This window comes from Lissotriton vulgaris, chromosome 3_1 (genome assembly GCF_964263255.1).
Source record: "Lissotriton vulgaris chromosome 3_1, aLisVul1.2, whole genome shotgun sequence".
Classification (NCBI taxonomy): domain Eukaryota; kingdom Metazoa; phylum Chordata; class Amphibia; order Caudata; family Salamandridae; genus Lissotriton; species Lissotriton vulgaris.
In genome coordinates, this window is record NC_141689.1 from 2,103,988,438 (window position 1) to 2,104,004,962 (window position 16,525).

General features: G+C 45.5%; 1 protein-coding gene across 1 annotated transcript in view; it reads right to left on the bottom strand.

The window, feature by feature from the left end:
• Positions 1-16,525, bottom strand: part of OCIAD1 (OCIA domain containing 1) — a 231,046-nt gene that overhangs the window by 188,514 nt on the left and 26,007 nt on the right. The window lies entirely within an intron of this gene.

A 16,525-nucleotide genomic window follows, 5' to 3' on the forward strand; every position in this document is an offset into this window, starting at 1 on the left:
GAATTTTTGGGATACTCCAGACTATGTTTAAAAGGGATGCCCTAGATGTGGCACCCAGCAGACTCTTAATCTTTTAAATGACCTGTACACTCTGACTTGTGTATGCAAGCATATGTAAGCTGTCTGTTCAGACAACATATGTTATTTCGTTCTACAACTTACTTCCGCAGATTGCTTGCAATCTCAGAAAATATTCTTCCATTATAATTCTAAAAACCGGCATGAAAAATTGACCATGATTTACTTCATATTAATTCTCTTGTTACCTTCTATCCTCTTCATGCCTTCTATTTCTGAGTATAGTCTTGCGTTCTGAAGCCTGTCTGCCTTAATCTCTATTATTGTAATTCTGCAAATGACTCACACCTCATTCCATAGATCACAACCTCTCCATTTTTTTAAAGACTACCCGGCAACCTAACAATAGCTAACCTCCACCAGCCACTTATCTCACCAACCATTTGCCTGAAACCACACAGCCTTAACTAATGATCACACCTAACTGGTATTTTATTTAATTTACCACACAAAAACTGGAATAAATGCATAGAATGTTTTCATCCTGTTATTATAAAAAAAAAAAAGAACACATGACTAATCCCAATAACCAACAATACCACTGGATTAATCACTGACCTTGGGTTCCGGAGTAGCGTGCATCTCATCAGGGGTAGTAAATGCTATATAAATGCAATTACAATAACGTGTGCCCCCCACCTAGTTATGATCGTCATATATACTTTTGTAGGTTTGTGATAACTCGACATTTTCGTTATCAGCATGACAGGTGGCACAAGTTATGGCATGGGTTGGGGAAGTTGATAACAATAACTGGTGAATATCAATGGTTTCATATGTTTGAACCAGAACGATAATACCCTTAAGCCATGGGCAGTGGGGGTTGAGTACTGGGCCTATGCTGAACCTGCTACGAGAGCACAAACCCAGAGCACGAGGCCTTAGGCTGTGCACATCTTTATGTGGCCAAGACGTACTCAGCGAGGGGTTCGGGCGCCTATGGTAGAATTTGGCTTTGCATGTGCCTTTTTATTTGCACTACCTGAAACTCGTGAGTGGAGAAGAACCAAAGGCTATCTCTAATGTCAGTTTGTTTGCAATTTTGTACATAATACATTGCACTAGCACTTTGAAACTAAGAAAATATGTTACAGGCATAGCACTGCCAAACACACACACATTTTTATTATTTTTTTTATTATATATGATCCCAGATTTTATCAATCGACCGTAAACAGCGGGTGTAGGAAAGTAGGACCTGCTTTCATGCTTACCCCCACATTTTGCTGGTGTCAGAAAGTCTTTTTGGACTAGTCTGACGGGGATCCTGCTAATCAGGACCTCCGTCACTCTCACTGTGCTTTCTCCCTAAATTGACCATGCTGTACATCCTCATTTGGCTACTGGTGTACCCTTAAAATTCCCTAGTATATCGCACTAAGGTACCTAGGACATGGGTATAACAGGGGTCCTCCATGGGCAGCAGCATGTATTGTGCCATCCATGAGAAACCAGTCAAACTGTGACTAAGGGCCTGCGATTGGAGCCTGTGTGAGTGAGTGCTAGGTCTCACAACAACAGATACAGGTTTTCTTACATCTGAGGTCACTGCACTTAAAACCTATAAGTCACCCCTGTGGTAGGCCTTTTACTCCAGAAAGGCAGGGTGCTTGGTTATAAGTGTGAGGGTGTGCCTACATGAGCAGAACACACCTATGAATCCCAGAGTTGGTTCTCCAGGCTTTGTAAGTGATGTCAGCCATTTGTATACATATAGTGGACATCCGTCATTACAAGAGGTCTAACTATATAGTGGCTGCACCGAACCCGGTCATGTTTGGTATCAAACATGCTGGAATAATACCCCAACACCGATTCAGTGTTGGAAGTATGATCTCATGTACTGAGGGCTCCCTTGGGGGTACCCACCTGTATTCCTGGTTACAGCCTTTCAGGGTCTGACAGCAGGCTAGTGCTGCTGCCGACCACAGACATGAATCTGCACTCCGACTCCTGAGCAAAGCTCGAGCAGAGGAAGGTAGAACAATAGGTTTCCTGTCGCAGGGAGGTGTGACCACCTCAGACAGGACATAGTGTATTGGGCTGGGGGCACTTGCCAGCGCCACCAGACAGCTTTGAAGGACATATTTGGTGCCCTCCTTGCATACTCCAGTTTGAACTAGTTAAGGGAGCCCTTGGCTCCAGCTCTGGTGCAAAACTGGACAAAGAACATGAGTATCCTCTTCTCTGTCCAGCTCCTCCTCTGGGAGGGACCCCGGAGTCATCCTAACCCTTTTCTCTTAGGGTATTTAAGGGCTTGCCTGTGCGTCAATACACTTGGACTTCGCCTGGAACCGAGACTACATCAAGGAAGACTCCTGCTGCACCTAGTCTCACTGTTCTGCAAGTCTTCTTCGCCGTCTGTGTCTTCAACAGACCTAGGGGCATCAAGGACGCCCAAAGTAATCTCCCTTGAAGTGAAGGAGTCACTCCCCTGCATCTGCAGGCAACGCACAAAACCTGACCGCTCTGCTGTTCCAGAGGTCCCACGGACTTTGAAAAGGCTCAGGAACATAGGTGGTGGTTCTGCAACTCCCTCAATGCCTGACCTGTCCTTTCAGCAATTTTGAGGCCAGTATCCCTCGTAAGAACCGCTGAGACTGAACCCCTGTGCACCCAGTCGACTTGCTGTTGCCAAGGCTTGTAGGCTCTGCACTCCAGACATCTTCAAGCTACAAGAAGCCCGAGCCTCCAGCATCTCTTCCAGCCAAGTACAGTGTCTTTACTACATCATCTGCACCGTGGGCCTACCTTCTTGGTGAGCTGCTCGAGGTCCACTTGCGACTGCTGTGCCTTCGGCTTGTGGGTCCTCTTGAGGATCTTCTTCTGCTTCAGTGGGCTTCCCTGCTTGCTCGGGCCAGACCGGACTATCCTGCTTGTGGTGAGTCCCTTGGACCTTGCTGGTCCCAACGCTGCTCCTTCATAGCTTTCCACGCCAGTTACAGCTGCCATGGCTTGTTGGTGCTCCCGCCGGACTCTGACCCCCTGGATCTCGACTTCCGATATGGGACAGCTCGTGCATGGCTCCTGGTCTTCCTCAGCATCACCTGGTCTTCACAGCTGCAGCGACACGTCACCTCACTTGAACCTTCTGTCATGGGTGGGTATTGCTCTTCCGTGCCTCCTGGTTACCACCAAGTGGCATAGATACTGTCCGCTCTACTTACAGGTTCTTCACTTTGAAGAATCCACCCTTGAATTCCACCAGACTCTTGCACAGTCTTCTCCAACAGCATCTTTCCTAAAGTCCTCCATTGTGGTCTACGGCGGTTTCCAACATCACTTCACACCTATGCACCCAGCTTCCCTGGTGTAGGTATCCTAGTTCCTGGGGCATCCAAGGATCGGATGTCTCGGCAACCTACGGCCTTCCACTGGGTTTCTTCGGAGTCCACTTGGAAGGGTCCTTTTTCTTCCAAACTGCAATTGCGACATCTACTGTTGATTTCTAGTGGATAAGCGGCTGTGTTTCCATTCTGCACACAGCATCTGTGGGGTTCCTCGGTTCTTACCTCGGGTGGTTCCTTGTGTCCGCAGCTCCTCCAAGTCCCCTGGTCCAAGTCCCGACTTCAGACGCAGAACCCCTTCCACTTTCTTAATATATGGTTTTGTCTCCTCCGGAGACCACTGTATTTTGTGCTTATTAACCTATTGCTATTAAAGTATTATTGTGCATTTGTGGTAATATCTCCGGGTAGGAGATATACCATTGTGTTAGTGAGTGTTGTGTAAAAAATAGAACTATTTTTATCTATATATTGTGTGGTTCTTTTTTCATTTAATCTACACTACATGATTCGATCTAGTCAAGTCAAGTCAAGTCAGAGAATTTATATAGCGCACTACCTACCCATAGGGTCTCAAGGCGCTTAGAAAGGGGAGGGGGATTATTTGTCAAATATCCACGTTTTAAGTTGTTTTCTGAATGCTAGGTGGTTCTGGGTGAGGCGAAGGTAGGCGGGGAGTGAGTTCCATGTTTTAGCAGCCAGGTATGAGAAGGATCTGCCTCCCATGGTGGTCCTGTTGATGCGAGGTACAGTGGCGAGGGCTTGGTTGGAAGAACGTAGTTGGCGGGAGGGGGTGTAGAAGGACAGTCGTGAGTTGAGGCATTCTGGTCCGATGTCGTAGAGTGATTTGTGTGCGTGAGTTAGCAGTCGGAAAGTGATTCTCTTATTGACGGGTAGCCAGTGGAGGTCTTTCAGGTGACCGGAGATGTGTTCGTTGCGCGGGATGTCTAATATGATCCTGGCTGAGGCGTTTTGGATTCGTTGGAGTTTCTTCTGGAGTTTAGCGGTAGTACCTGCGTAGAGGGTGTTTCCGTAGTCCAGTCGGCTCGTGACTAGAGCATGGGTGACTGTTTTCCTTGTTTCGGTAGGGATCCAGCGAAATGTTTTTCTGAGCATGCGAAGAATGTTGAAGCAGGATGAGGATACGGCGCTGACTTGTCTGTTCATTGAGAGTGAAGAATCCAGGATGACGCCAAGGTTCCGTGCGTGGTCTGTCGGGATGGGTGCTTTTCCAAGGGCTTCCGGCCACCAGGAGTCGTCCCATGCAGAGGGGGATGTACCTAAGATGAGGACTTCTGTTTTGTCGGAGTTCAGTTTCAGACGGCTTTGTTTCATCCATTCGTCAACTTCTTTCATTCCTTCGTGTAGGTTAGTTTTGGCGGTGCTGGGTCATTGGCAAAACAAACAGCTTAACACTCCTTCAAGATAAGCCTGAAGGCTGCTCTCCACAGCTACCACTTAGAGAGCTTTGTATGGTTGTATAAGACCACTAAAATCACCATACGGGTTGTCTAGATTAGTGCAGGGTGCTTCACTTAGGTAAGTGTGCACCATATACTAAGCCTGCCTCCTACATTTGAGTTTAATTAGCCTTAATTTTCCAAGCAACGCACGGACGCATTTTGGTAAATAGGCTTTTACCAAAGTGCGTACATTCCACAGGAATAAATATGTGTTTGTCATCAAGGACATAAAAAATACTATATACATACAAAAAATACTCCTCAAAACACCACGTGCATGTTTCAAAACAATTCATGATTGTTAAAAGAGAACACATCCTTTTTCTTTTCTCTTCGTAAAGGGCAATAACTTATCAAAATAATTTCTAAAAATGTATAAATATCAATTCCATAACTGTACCATCTACACTGTAACCATACACTATTCCTCCTTTATTTTATCAAAAAGGAGGAAATAGCACTCAGTTGGAGTTGTGACTTTAGAAATGGAAGGAGACCATACACATTTGATTTACCTAAGTTTTCCAGGAAAGTAATTTAGGGCAATTGCCCAAATACCACATACAATACATTTCAGCAAACTCTCTTATTGCATGACCTTATAGTGTTATATGACCTGGGGGTCATCCTCGACTCCAAGCTCAGCATGACCAGTCAAGTCTACGCAGTCTCCTCCTCCTGCTTCCACACCCTGCGCATGCTCCGCAAGATCTACAGATGGATCCCGACGAACACTCGGAAAACCGTCACCCACGCCCTCATCAGCAGTCGTCTCGACTATGGAAACGCCCTCTACGCCGGAGCCCCGGCCAAACTCATCAGGAGACTCCAAAGAATCCAGAACGCTTCCACACGACTGATTCTAGACGTCCCACGCAGAGACGACATCACCTTGCACCTCAGAGAACTGCACTGGCTCCCCGTCGACAAAAGAATCACTTTCAAACTCATGATCCACGCACACAAAGCACTCCACAAGACCGGCCCCGCCTACCTCAACAGCAGACTCTCCTTCTACGTACCCAACAGGAAACTCCGCTCAGCCGACCAATCCCTGGCCGCCGTCCCACACAACCACAGAACCACTTCCGGAGGTAGATCCTTCTCCCACCGCACCGCCAAGAGCTGGAACACTCTCCCCCTCCACCTACGACAGACCACAAACCTCCCGGCATTCAGAAGACTGCTCAAGACCTGGCTCTTCGACCACTAGCTGCAGCCCCCCCTCCCCCCAGCGCCTTGAGACCCTAGCGGGTATGTAGCGTGCTCTACAAATTACTTGATTGATTGATTGAATATTAAAATACTGAATTCCACTGTCAGGCTAGGTAAAAGTAAGTGCTTATATAAATTATATCTGAATTACTGCCAAATGGCATAATATATATGTTCACACACTCTTCCATTTTCCCCCACTGGGCATACATGCAAAGAACTTTAGTCAACAGAAAAGAGAAAAAAATAATCGCCAGAGAGGACCTGGTCATCTCAGGTGGCTGAAAGCCATTTATCCCTCTAAGAAGTTTATCGCCACCTGCGTAGCATTAATGGAATATATATCTATATATATCTATATATATATATATGTGTGTGTATATATATATATATATATATATATATATTCAATGAAAAAAACATTGGTTTTAGGCCATATATAGTTAGGGATTTGCATTTACAAAACCTTATTTTACTCGCATAAAACCATTGAAATTCCATATATAGTTATAAGCGCTAACTATATATCGCGCACCCGCAATCCACTGCTGATGATGTCACATATTACATCATTCATGACATGGTTAGTGACATCACTGATGACATCACTGATGACATCTCAAATGACATCACTGATGACATCACTGATGACAACATCCAGTGACTGTATGTTTCTGTAAAGTTAAAATATCTCTTACATATTGAAGAATGAGTGGATATATAAGTGTCTGGATGAAGGATTTAGTAGGTGCATGACTGACTGTATGAGTGAGTGATTACATGTGTCTCACTGAGTGCATGGGTTAGTGACTAAACTGTCTTAATTTGTGCATCATTATGTCTGTTGTTCTGTAAACTGTTGCATGTGTTGATAAGTAGCTATATGAGTAACTATATGGGTTATTGATTGGTTGCCCAAGTATTTGTATGGGATACTGAGTGTGTGTGTGGGTGGCTGGGAGGTGTATGACTGTGCATAGATGTGTGAGCAGTTGATTCACTAGATGTATGGTTTCAAAAGTGCATGTGGAAACAGCTGTATGGGCGGTTGACTGTGTGCATGAGTGCATTGGTGAGTGAATTGATATCTCAGTGCTACATGTCAAAGTAAGTACATATGTAAAACACAGTACATGTGAGAGTTCACATATATAAATAACTGTGCATAAGAGCCAGTGAATGTGTGAGTGGCTGTATGGATCATTGTGAACTTGTATCAGGGATTGTATAATAGAGTAAATATGTGTTAGTATATGTTTGAATAAGTAAAGTTTGTATAACTGTATAGTTGAGGAAATGGAGGTGTGATTGATTCTTTGCATGACTGACTAGGTGTGTGAGTAACTCCATGGATGAGTGACAGTCTGTGAGTGTCTGTTTACACTGATTGTATCTAAGGTTATATTAGAGTCTGAAGAGGTTCATCGTATTATCACATGAATGATATCATCAGTGATGTTATCAGTCATGTCAAATGAGATGTTTTCAGTGATGTCATCAGTGATGTCATTTGAGATGTCATCAGTGATGTCATCAGTGATGTCACTAACCATGTCATGAATGATGTAATATGTGACATCATCAGCAGTGGATTGCGGGTGCGCGATATATAGTTAGCGCTTATAACTATATATGGAATTTCAATGGTTTTATGCGAGTAAAATAAGGTTTTGTAAATGCAAATCCCTAACTATATATGGCCTAAAACCAATGGTTTTTTCATTGAATTTTCAAGGTTTTGTAAATGCAAATTCCTAACTATATATCCACTATAACCTATGGTTTTTTCTGTGAATTTCATTGGTTTTTTAATAGCAAATATGAAAAGCTTTAAAATGTCAAGTACGTGATAGATAAAAACATTTTCGTATTTATGCACGCTGATGTGCTTTGAACGCTGCACCCCCCCTCCCCTCTTTTGTCTTAGTAGTACTCTCTCTTTGCAGATAGTGAACGGTAGTTAACGCAAGCCTTTGCCCCCGTTGTAATCCGTCGTGCCTGCTTGTCTCTCCATTTGATTGATTGTTGTCCAAGCATTTACTGTTTTAGAATTGGTTCTCTTTGGATCATTCTCTATTTACAAACAAGCACAAAGTCGCAATACTCTGTTTAGTCTTTGCAGATAGTGAAAAATCGTGTAAAAAAATTAAAGTAATCGAGCAAAATCAGTAGGCCACTAATTGGATCTCTTTTTGACCTCGCTAAAATAGAAATATTAGGAACAACCCTTCATGAGAAATACGAAAATAGTGAGATGAACTGAGCTCCACACCATGAGGGCTGCAAGACAGCTCGGCTCCATCACCCATCCCGCACAAAATAATGACAAACCCTATGCAAATATTAAAAATATAGACAACACACCAGCAGAGAAACAGGGTAAAACATTTTATTAAAAAACTATTTACATAACGTTGGTTTATAAGATGATGTCAGTAGTGGACCGATGTGTGAATAGATCGAAAGCAGCACAAGGCTCCAAGATCCGGATGGCAAGCTCCTGGATGTTGGGTGCCATAGTTCAGAGTTCTGAGTTTGAGCCTTTTTCAATGCCTGTGCTTTGTTGAATCAAAATGGCGGCTTGACACCAAGCTGACTCAAGCGTTGCTACTGATGCTAAGCAGACCAAAACTGGTTTTCAGTTTGTACATTTTTCTAGATTTTTCAATCCAAGTTTGGTTGACTTTGTAGAACGATGGCTTCAAATTTTCAACATACGGTGTGGTGGCGCTGACTGGGAGGGGGCGCTTCGCTCCTGCCCCCTCCCCAAGTAAGATTTTCATACGTGAAAGTACGTTAATGGTTTTGGTCCCTGAGTTGCTTCGATGTCACTGCCATTCTCAAATAGCATAAGTTCTGGATGTTGGGTGCCATAGTTAAGAGTTCTGAGCAGTGCTTGTAACACTGTCTGAAGCTTATTTCCACCTACTGCAGCTTCACTATTCTCAAAGTAAGTGAGTGTCGTTTGTGGACCTGACTGCATTAGAAAACAATGTGATATGTTACCTTCCTAAACAGCTTGACGGAGGCCCCTGAGGGGCGGTGTGATGGCCTTGGACTCGGATAAGACGCTTGGCTCCGACACCCTCCCCAAGTCTTATAGCACTGGTGTAGCCTGAGATCGCCCCCGACATAGGCGGCCGGCTCCCGGGGTCCGGCGGAACTTTTTGCCTTTTGATGACTCTTCAATTCTGGACCTTGTCCCACAATCCGTTTCACCTGAAGACAAGCTGTAGTGGGGCGCCCCTTTACCGTTTTAGTTGCCATTCCGCCCGCTTTTGCTACACTGTACCTCTTCCGCCATTCAGCTGTTTACCGCCCGCTCTTGCGACTACAGCGTCTCGCTCACCATGTAGTTGAGTTGCTCCCGCTCTTGCGGTGCAGCGATAGGCGGCTGCCACATGGCTCTCAAAATGGCGGCCGGCTCTTCGGTTTTGGGCCTGGTCCACTAAAATGGCCCTGGGACACATTGGAACTCGGACGCTTCCCTGATAGGGCTTGGGTCCCATTCTCGAAAAGCGTCCCCTCAGCCGTGAAGATTCTACAAAAGTCTTGGGGGCCTCCGACTCCCGCAGGCTTCTGGTGGGGAGCGGCTGCCATGATTGCTCGTGGAATGGCCACGACGGAGCTACGAGATGGTAGTGGTCTCATGCTGACGCCAGCTTTAGTCTGAAACATCCAGAAACACTGTAGACTACCAATTCGATCAGTTCCGGTAGCGCCCCAACATGACCCGGAAGAGAAGAACTTGCCCTCCCCTCTTTGACTGATGGTTCTTGTTGCCTGTCCCCTCTGTTGTCATTTAACAGAACTTTTTGGACTGCTGAAAGGGGTTGTGTTCTGAACGCTGGTTGGTGGAGACATTTTGACTATATTCTTGACCTACGTTGTCGCGTAATGCGTTATATGACACGCCGCGTTAGCGCACCCGGAAGTGATCCGAGGCGCAGCGCGCAGCGCGTAACGTAAGCATAACAGGTCATGTGACTTGTTAATAAAACTTTTCATTGGTTCATTTTACTTTTGTTAATTTAATGATGAAAAGCTTGGTCATATGACCTAAAAATTACGCTTTTTATTGTTTTCGAATATTTTTTTTTCAAACATATGTTATAATATTCCAGGCTAATGTACTTTCCCGGAAAATTTACAACTGTCTTGCAAGTAAAATATATTCCTTTTTCGAGAAAAAGGGCGTTTCTTCCTTCCATGACGGAACCGTTGAGTAAAAGAGATTCGGCCTGCTGTCTTAGTCGCCGATACGCCTGATTATCAGATTCTTATCGATCACTTTATGTTGCAGACATGAAAAACACAACTGCCCTTGACCATTTATCTTTACTGCGTTCCTACATATTATACCTTTTATCCGTCATGTAATTGGACTGCTTTATTTCACTTGCCTTTTACTGATTCGAAAACAGTGACTAAAAGTAAAAACTTTACCAATGTAAATACTACTACCGTGTTTTGTTTTAAAAACCTTTATTGTGAAAATGTCAGTATACAAATACGGGCCTATAACCACGTGGGCCGGCCACGGAGCAAACTGAAATCGTATATGATGAGGAGACATTTACACTGTAGAGGAACGTAACGAGCGGGCCATTAGGTTGCAAGAACTAAGGTGTCTAACAGTTGCGGAATCGGTGGACATACATTTTGTAATTAAAATAGGACAGGGCCACTTACAATAACATTTTCTAGATATACATTTGCGGGCAAGGAGTTACGAGTCCCATTTATACCGGCGCCATTTTGGGCGAGGCCGGGCAGGTCCAAGATATAGTCAAAATGTCTCCACCAACCATCGGCCAGACCAGAACCCCTTTCGGCCCTTTATGCTACAAGATGGTGTCTTCCATTCAGAAAATATTGTTGGCAGCATTTTGAAAGGAAACAGAAACAGCCGTTCTCCTAGTGAGTTTCACATTGTTACATTTAGGAAGAATGTTGAAGAGTAGTATGTGGAAAATCTGAAGCCATTTTTCTACAAACTCTTAATCAGACTTGGATGGAAAAAAAAAACATGAAGAATGTACAAACTGAAAACCAATTTTTGTCTGTATAGCATCAACAGTAACGCTTGAGTCAGCTTTGTGTCAAGCCGCCATTTTCATTCAATCAATAGCGTCCCCCTGCACACATTCAGGGACCTGGTCGTGTCTTCAGATGAAACGGATTGTAGGAAAAGAAGCAGAAAGGAAAAGGCAAAAAGTTCCGCCGGACCTCGGGAGCCGGCCGCCTATGTCATGTGCGACCTTTGGCCACACAAGGGCAATAGTGAAGCTGCAGCAGATGCAAATAAGCTTCAGACAATCTTACAAGCACTGCTCAGAAATCTCAACTGAGGCACTCAACATCCAGGACTTGCCATTCGAATCTTGGCGCCTTGTGCTGGTTCCGACCTATTCACACATCGGTCCTGGATCTCGGCGCGTTCGACTCACTGTACCGCAACAGTGACCGCAATTCAGCTGGACAAGCCGCCATTTTCATTCACTCAATAGCGTCCCCCTACACACATTCAGGGACCTGGTCGTGTCTTCAGATGAAACGGATTGTAGGAAAAGAAGCAGAAAGGAAAAGGAAAAAAGTTCCGCTGAACACCACCTTGGGCAATAGTGAAGCTGCAAAAGGTGCAAATAAGCTTCAGACAGTCTTCAACTTACTCTGATTCTTATAATAAACTTCAGATAGTCTTACAAGCACTGCTCAGAACTCTCAACTGAGGCACTCAACATCCAGGACTTGCCGTTCGGATCTTGGCGCCTTGTGCTGGTTCCGACCTATTCACACATCGGTCCACTACTGACATCACCTCATAAGCCAACGGGGCACCCCACGCCGACTTTCGGCGCAGCATTGTAGGATGGCCACACCAGTGCGGCAACTTGCTGGACACAACATCGGGCCATCCAGATCTCGGCGCGTTCGACTCACTGTACCGCAACAGTGACCGCAACTCAGCTGGACACGCCGTCTTTCGGCGCAGCATTGTAGGATGGCCACACCAGTGCGGCAATTTGCTGGACACCACCTCGGTGCCATCCGGATCTCGGCGCGTTCGAGTCACTGTACCGCAACAGTGACCGCAATTCAGCTGGACACGCCGTCTTTCGGCGCAGCATTGTAGGATGGCCACACCAGTGCGGCAATTTGCTGGACACCACCTCGGTGCCATCCGGATCTCGGCGCGTTCGAGTCACTGTACCGCAACAGTGACCGCAACTCAGCTGGACACGCCGTCTTTCGGCGCAGCATTGTAGGATGGCCACACCAGTGCGGCAATTTGCTGGACACCACCTCGGTGCCATCCGGATCTCGGCCCGTTGTGCTGCCTTCGGCCTATTCGCACATCGGTCCGCTACTGACGCCGCCTCACGTGCCAACGGATTTTCTACGCTTTTTGTAGCCCTATGCCGCATAACAGGTCATGTGACTTGTTTATAAAACTTTTCATTGGTTCATTTTACTTTTGGTTTCCTAAAGATGGAAGGCTTGGTCATATGACCTAAAAATAACACTTTTCATTGGTTTAGAACATTTTTTTTTCCCAAACGATGAAAGCCCCACCTTGTTTCTGGATCATTCAGACTGAAACTGGCGTCAGCATGAGAGCACCACCATCTCGTGGCTCCGTCGTGGTCATTCCGCGAGCAATCATGGCAGCCGCTCCCCACCGGAAGCCTGCGGGAGTCGGGGGCCCCCAAAACTTTTGTAGAATCTTCACGGCTGAGGGGACGCTTTTCGAGAATGGAGCCCAAGCCCTAGCAGGCAAGCGTCCGAGTTCCAAGGTGTCCCAGGGCCATTTCAGTGGACCAGGCCCAAAACCGAGGAGCCGTCCGCCATTTTAAGAGCCATGTGGCAGCCGCCTATCGCTGCACTGCAAGAGTGGAAGCAACTCAACAACATGGTGAGCGAGACGCTGTAGCCGCAAAAGCGAGCGCAACTCAGCTAGATGGCCGCCACCTGGGGAGGCCCGTTCACGCCGCCTCCCCCACCCCCGGGCCGCCGCACGCCAATTTTCGGAGCAGCATTGTAGGATACCAAAACCAGTGCGGCAGTTTACTGGACATCACCTGGGTGCCTGTCGTACATGTTGTGTCAGCCATGTGACACTGGACACAGTCCCATCAACATCTCAACGCGTTCTGCTGCCTTGGGACTATTCGCACAACAGACCGCTACTGACGAGGCCTCCCCCCGCACCACCCGGGACGCCCCACGCTGTTTTTCTGTGCTGCATTGTAGGATCCCAAAACCAGTGCGGCACCCAGGCGACATCACCTGGGTGCCGTCCAGAACTCTGCACGTTGTGCTGCCTTGGGACTATTCGCACAAAAGACAGCTTCTAACCATTGTTGCTTTTTGTGTTGAAAAATGTTTAAATGTTTTTAGTTTTTGTTCCGTTCGTTATAGTTAATAGTTAATAAAGTTTTATAATCTTACTTTGTTGGAGTGTTATCTATTTTTTTTAAAACGGGTGAATGGGGCCTTGAATCGGGTTATTGTCATGTGTGGGCTTTGGAAGTGTGCTGCTGCAGGATCGGACATTTCAAACTCAAATGCACGTTCTTTTTCTTACCTTTCCGAAGCATGGAGCGCAATAGCAGGCAGAGAAAGGGTGATGCACGTGTTGAACACTACCTGACCTGGCAAGTTGCTGGCAGTGCCCCCCCGCCCGCTCCTGAAAGAGGGCACACACACACCGCCGCCCCGAGTACTTCACAAATCTTTAAAAGACCATGCGCTTGTTCATGAGGCTTAAATGGTTTATCACCTCTTCTAGAACCCCTGCATCGACCCTCTGACGTTTCCTGGAAAAATTACCACGTAACACAATACCAAGCCTTGTCAGCTGAAACCCCCGAAGAATCGTGGGGCATATTATCAAGGGGGTTTATCTCCGCTTTTTTGGCTTTAAAAGCCAAGAAAGCGGAGATAAAAATATCTCCCTATTACCAAGCTGTCGCTAACACCAGTTAGTGACAGCTAAAAGGAGATAGCGACCATCTTGGGCCCCGCTTTGCATGTCAGTGATACTTATCACTAATGACATGCAAAGCGGGCGTGCCAAGATGTTAGCGACTGGAAACAGTCCCTAACATCGCTATCTCCTATTACCAACTTTTGGAGATATTCGCGCTAAGCGCGAATATCTCCAAAATCTAACACCTGCCCTGAGCAGTTCTTAGCCATGTTATCCAATGGGAGGTGGATAACATGGCTAAGAGCATTTGCTCGATAATACATGAATATCGCTGACTTTTCTGCGATAATAGCAAGGTTTATCTGCGATAAAAATCGCCGATGTGCGGCGATAATTTTTGTCTCTAAACAAATAAGAGACAAAAATTATCGCTAGTTGTTGGTAATATGCCCCCGAGTTTTTGCTTGCAGAAATCGGGAGGCGGGAGACTAGCACTGAAATCAGTAGTCACACGCCTGAATCGGGAGGGTTGGCATGTCTGAATTCTCTACAGCTGGGACCATAAACTACATCCGCAGGGGTAGGTGATAGCCTAGGTCCGGCCTGGACAATCGGACACAGAGGAAGAGGAGTGTCAGAGGGTGCGGTAGTGAATAGGGTGAAAGAGAGGTGTCGGGGGGGCACAGGGTGTGATTCTCAGAGAAGAGCAGCGCAGATGGGGGGAAGTATATGGCCCATGCATGAGAGACAGAGCGGGGATGACCAGTGCGTGGGGGAGATGCTTGCGAGGGTGGGAAGCCATGCTGAGGATCGGCGGCGTGCAGAGAGTGGGCCTGGTCAAGGCATCTAAAATGGCTGCCGTGCACGACAAAATTGTGGCATTGGACAAAAAGGCAAGATGGCGCAGACAATGTTTTTCAATAAGGATTCATTTATAACAAAATATTTACTCGCAGTGACAAAATGGTGGTCAACACTTCCTGATTTCCATTGAATCGAACGTTAAACGTCACGCAGCAAAAAAAAAAAAAAAAAGCTCACGCACAGAGCAGTTTTTAACCATGTTATCCAATGGAAGGTGGATAACACGGCTAAGAGCATTTGCTGGATAATACATGAATATCGCTGACTTTTCAACGATACTCATGCATTGTGGCCGATGTGCGGCGATAATTTTTATCTCTAAACAATTAAAACGAAGCACAAAATGGCGAATTCCCGTTTCGCTACCAGTTTGCGGCCCAGTTCGCGGCCCGTGAAGCGCTTCTACCGTGAAAAATCATTTTTTTTTTCTTTTCCCCACGGGACCCTTTAATAACCCCAACAACATTCCTAGGGGGTCAAGAGGGGGATACCTTGCCCCCTTTCATTAAATTCCCCTTTCGTTTTTCACCTCTTCTTCTCTCTCGATCCTACCGAGAGACAAGATGGCGGCCGCTCCGGACTGTTTAGAATGTTGACAGACACCGGAGAGCCAATCAGCTTTCTGCACGCAAAGTTCCGAAACGCGAAAAGTAAGCGGACCGGATCGCTGCCCGGAGCGCTGTTACAGATATATATCTTGATTTAAACGTTAATTTCTCAAAATCCACTGAAGCACATATATTGAGACCTAGCAAAGGCCCATCGGGCTAACAGTCCCTACAATTTTGCCAAGTTTCGTGCAAATCCATTCAGCCGTTCGAGCTAAAAGTGAGTCCAACCGCCCTATGGAAAACTCAATGCAAAAAACGCGTTTTGGGACCCCCCTTTTTTCTCAGCCCCCCCTTGACGAAACCCCACCAAATTTTCAGGGGCTGCTCAGAAACAAAATGTGCCATTTTCCTGAAAATTTCAGCCGATTCCGTCCACAAACGCCAAAGTTATTAGACATAGAATTTTCAGAAATCCCATAGGGAATTAATCCTAACTATATATACCTACTGGCGATAGCCAGTAGGTAATATATATATATATATATATATATATATACACATATATATATATACATGCAATTTTTAGACTTTTATTAGGAAGTTTATTAATGTGGTATTCGATAGAGGATCAGTGGATATATAAACTTTATTTATTTACTTATTTATTTTCTTAATCTGAAATGTATTTATACTAAGATTTCAGGAATGTGTTTCTTCCATGTCTATTGCCGATCTATGCTTCCATTTCGCACATGTCACTTTAAAAGGGGTGAAAGTAAGCGTTGTCATGTGATCAAGGTCTAGCTGGACCGAAACACGTTATAGCCGACAACGAATAAATAGTGTAGCACTTACTCTGTTATCCGTGCCTGCTTTCCCGAAGACAAACTGTTTTCAAGTGAGTAGATAAATTGTGTGTGTGTGTGTATATATATATATATTAGAGCTTAATAGCAAACAGCCAGGAGGGCTCAACAGTAGTGAGGATCTCTACACATGTTTGTGAGATAACATATAGGGTCCACTACTAGTTGTGATGACTATATGCATATTTTTAAATACTGATTCGACAACCTGAAATCTAAAATTTTGTCTATTATGATTTTATTGCTTTATGACACTATCACTTTTAAC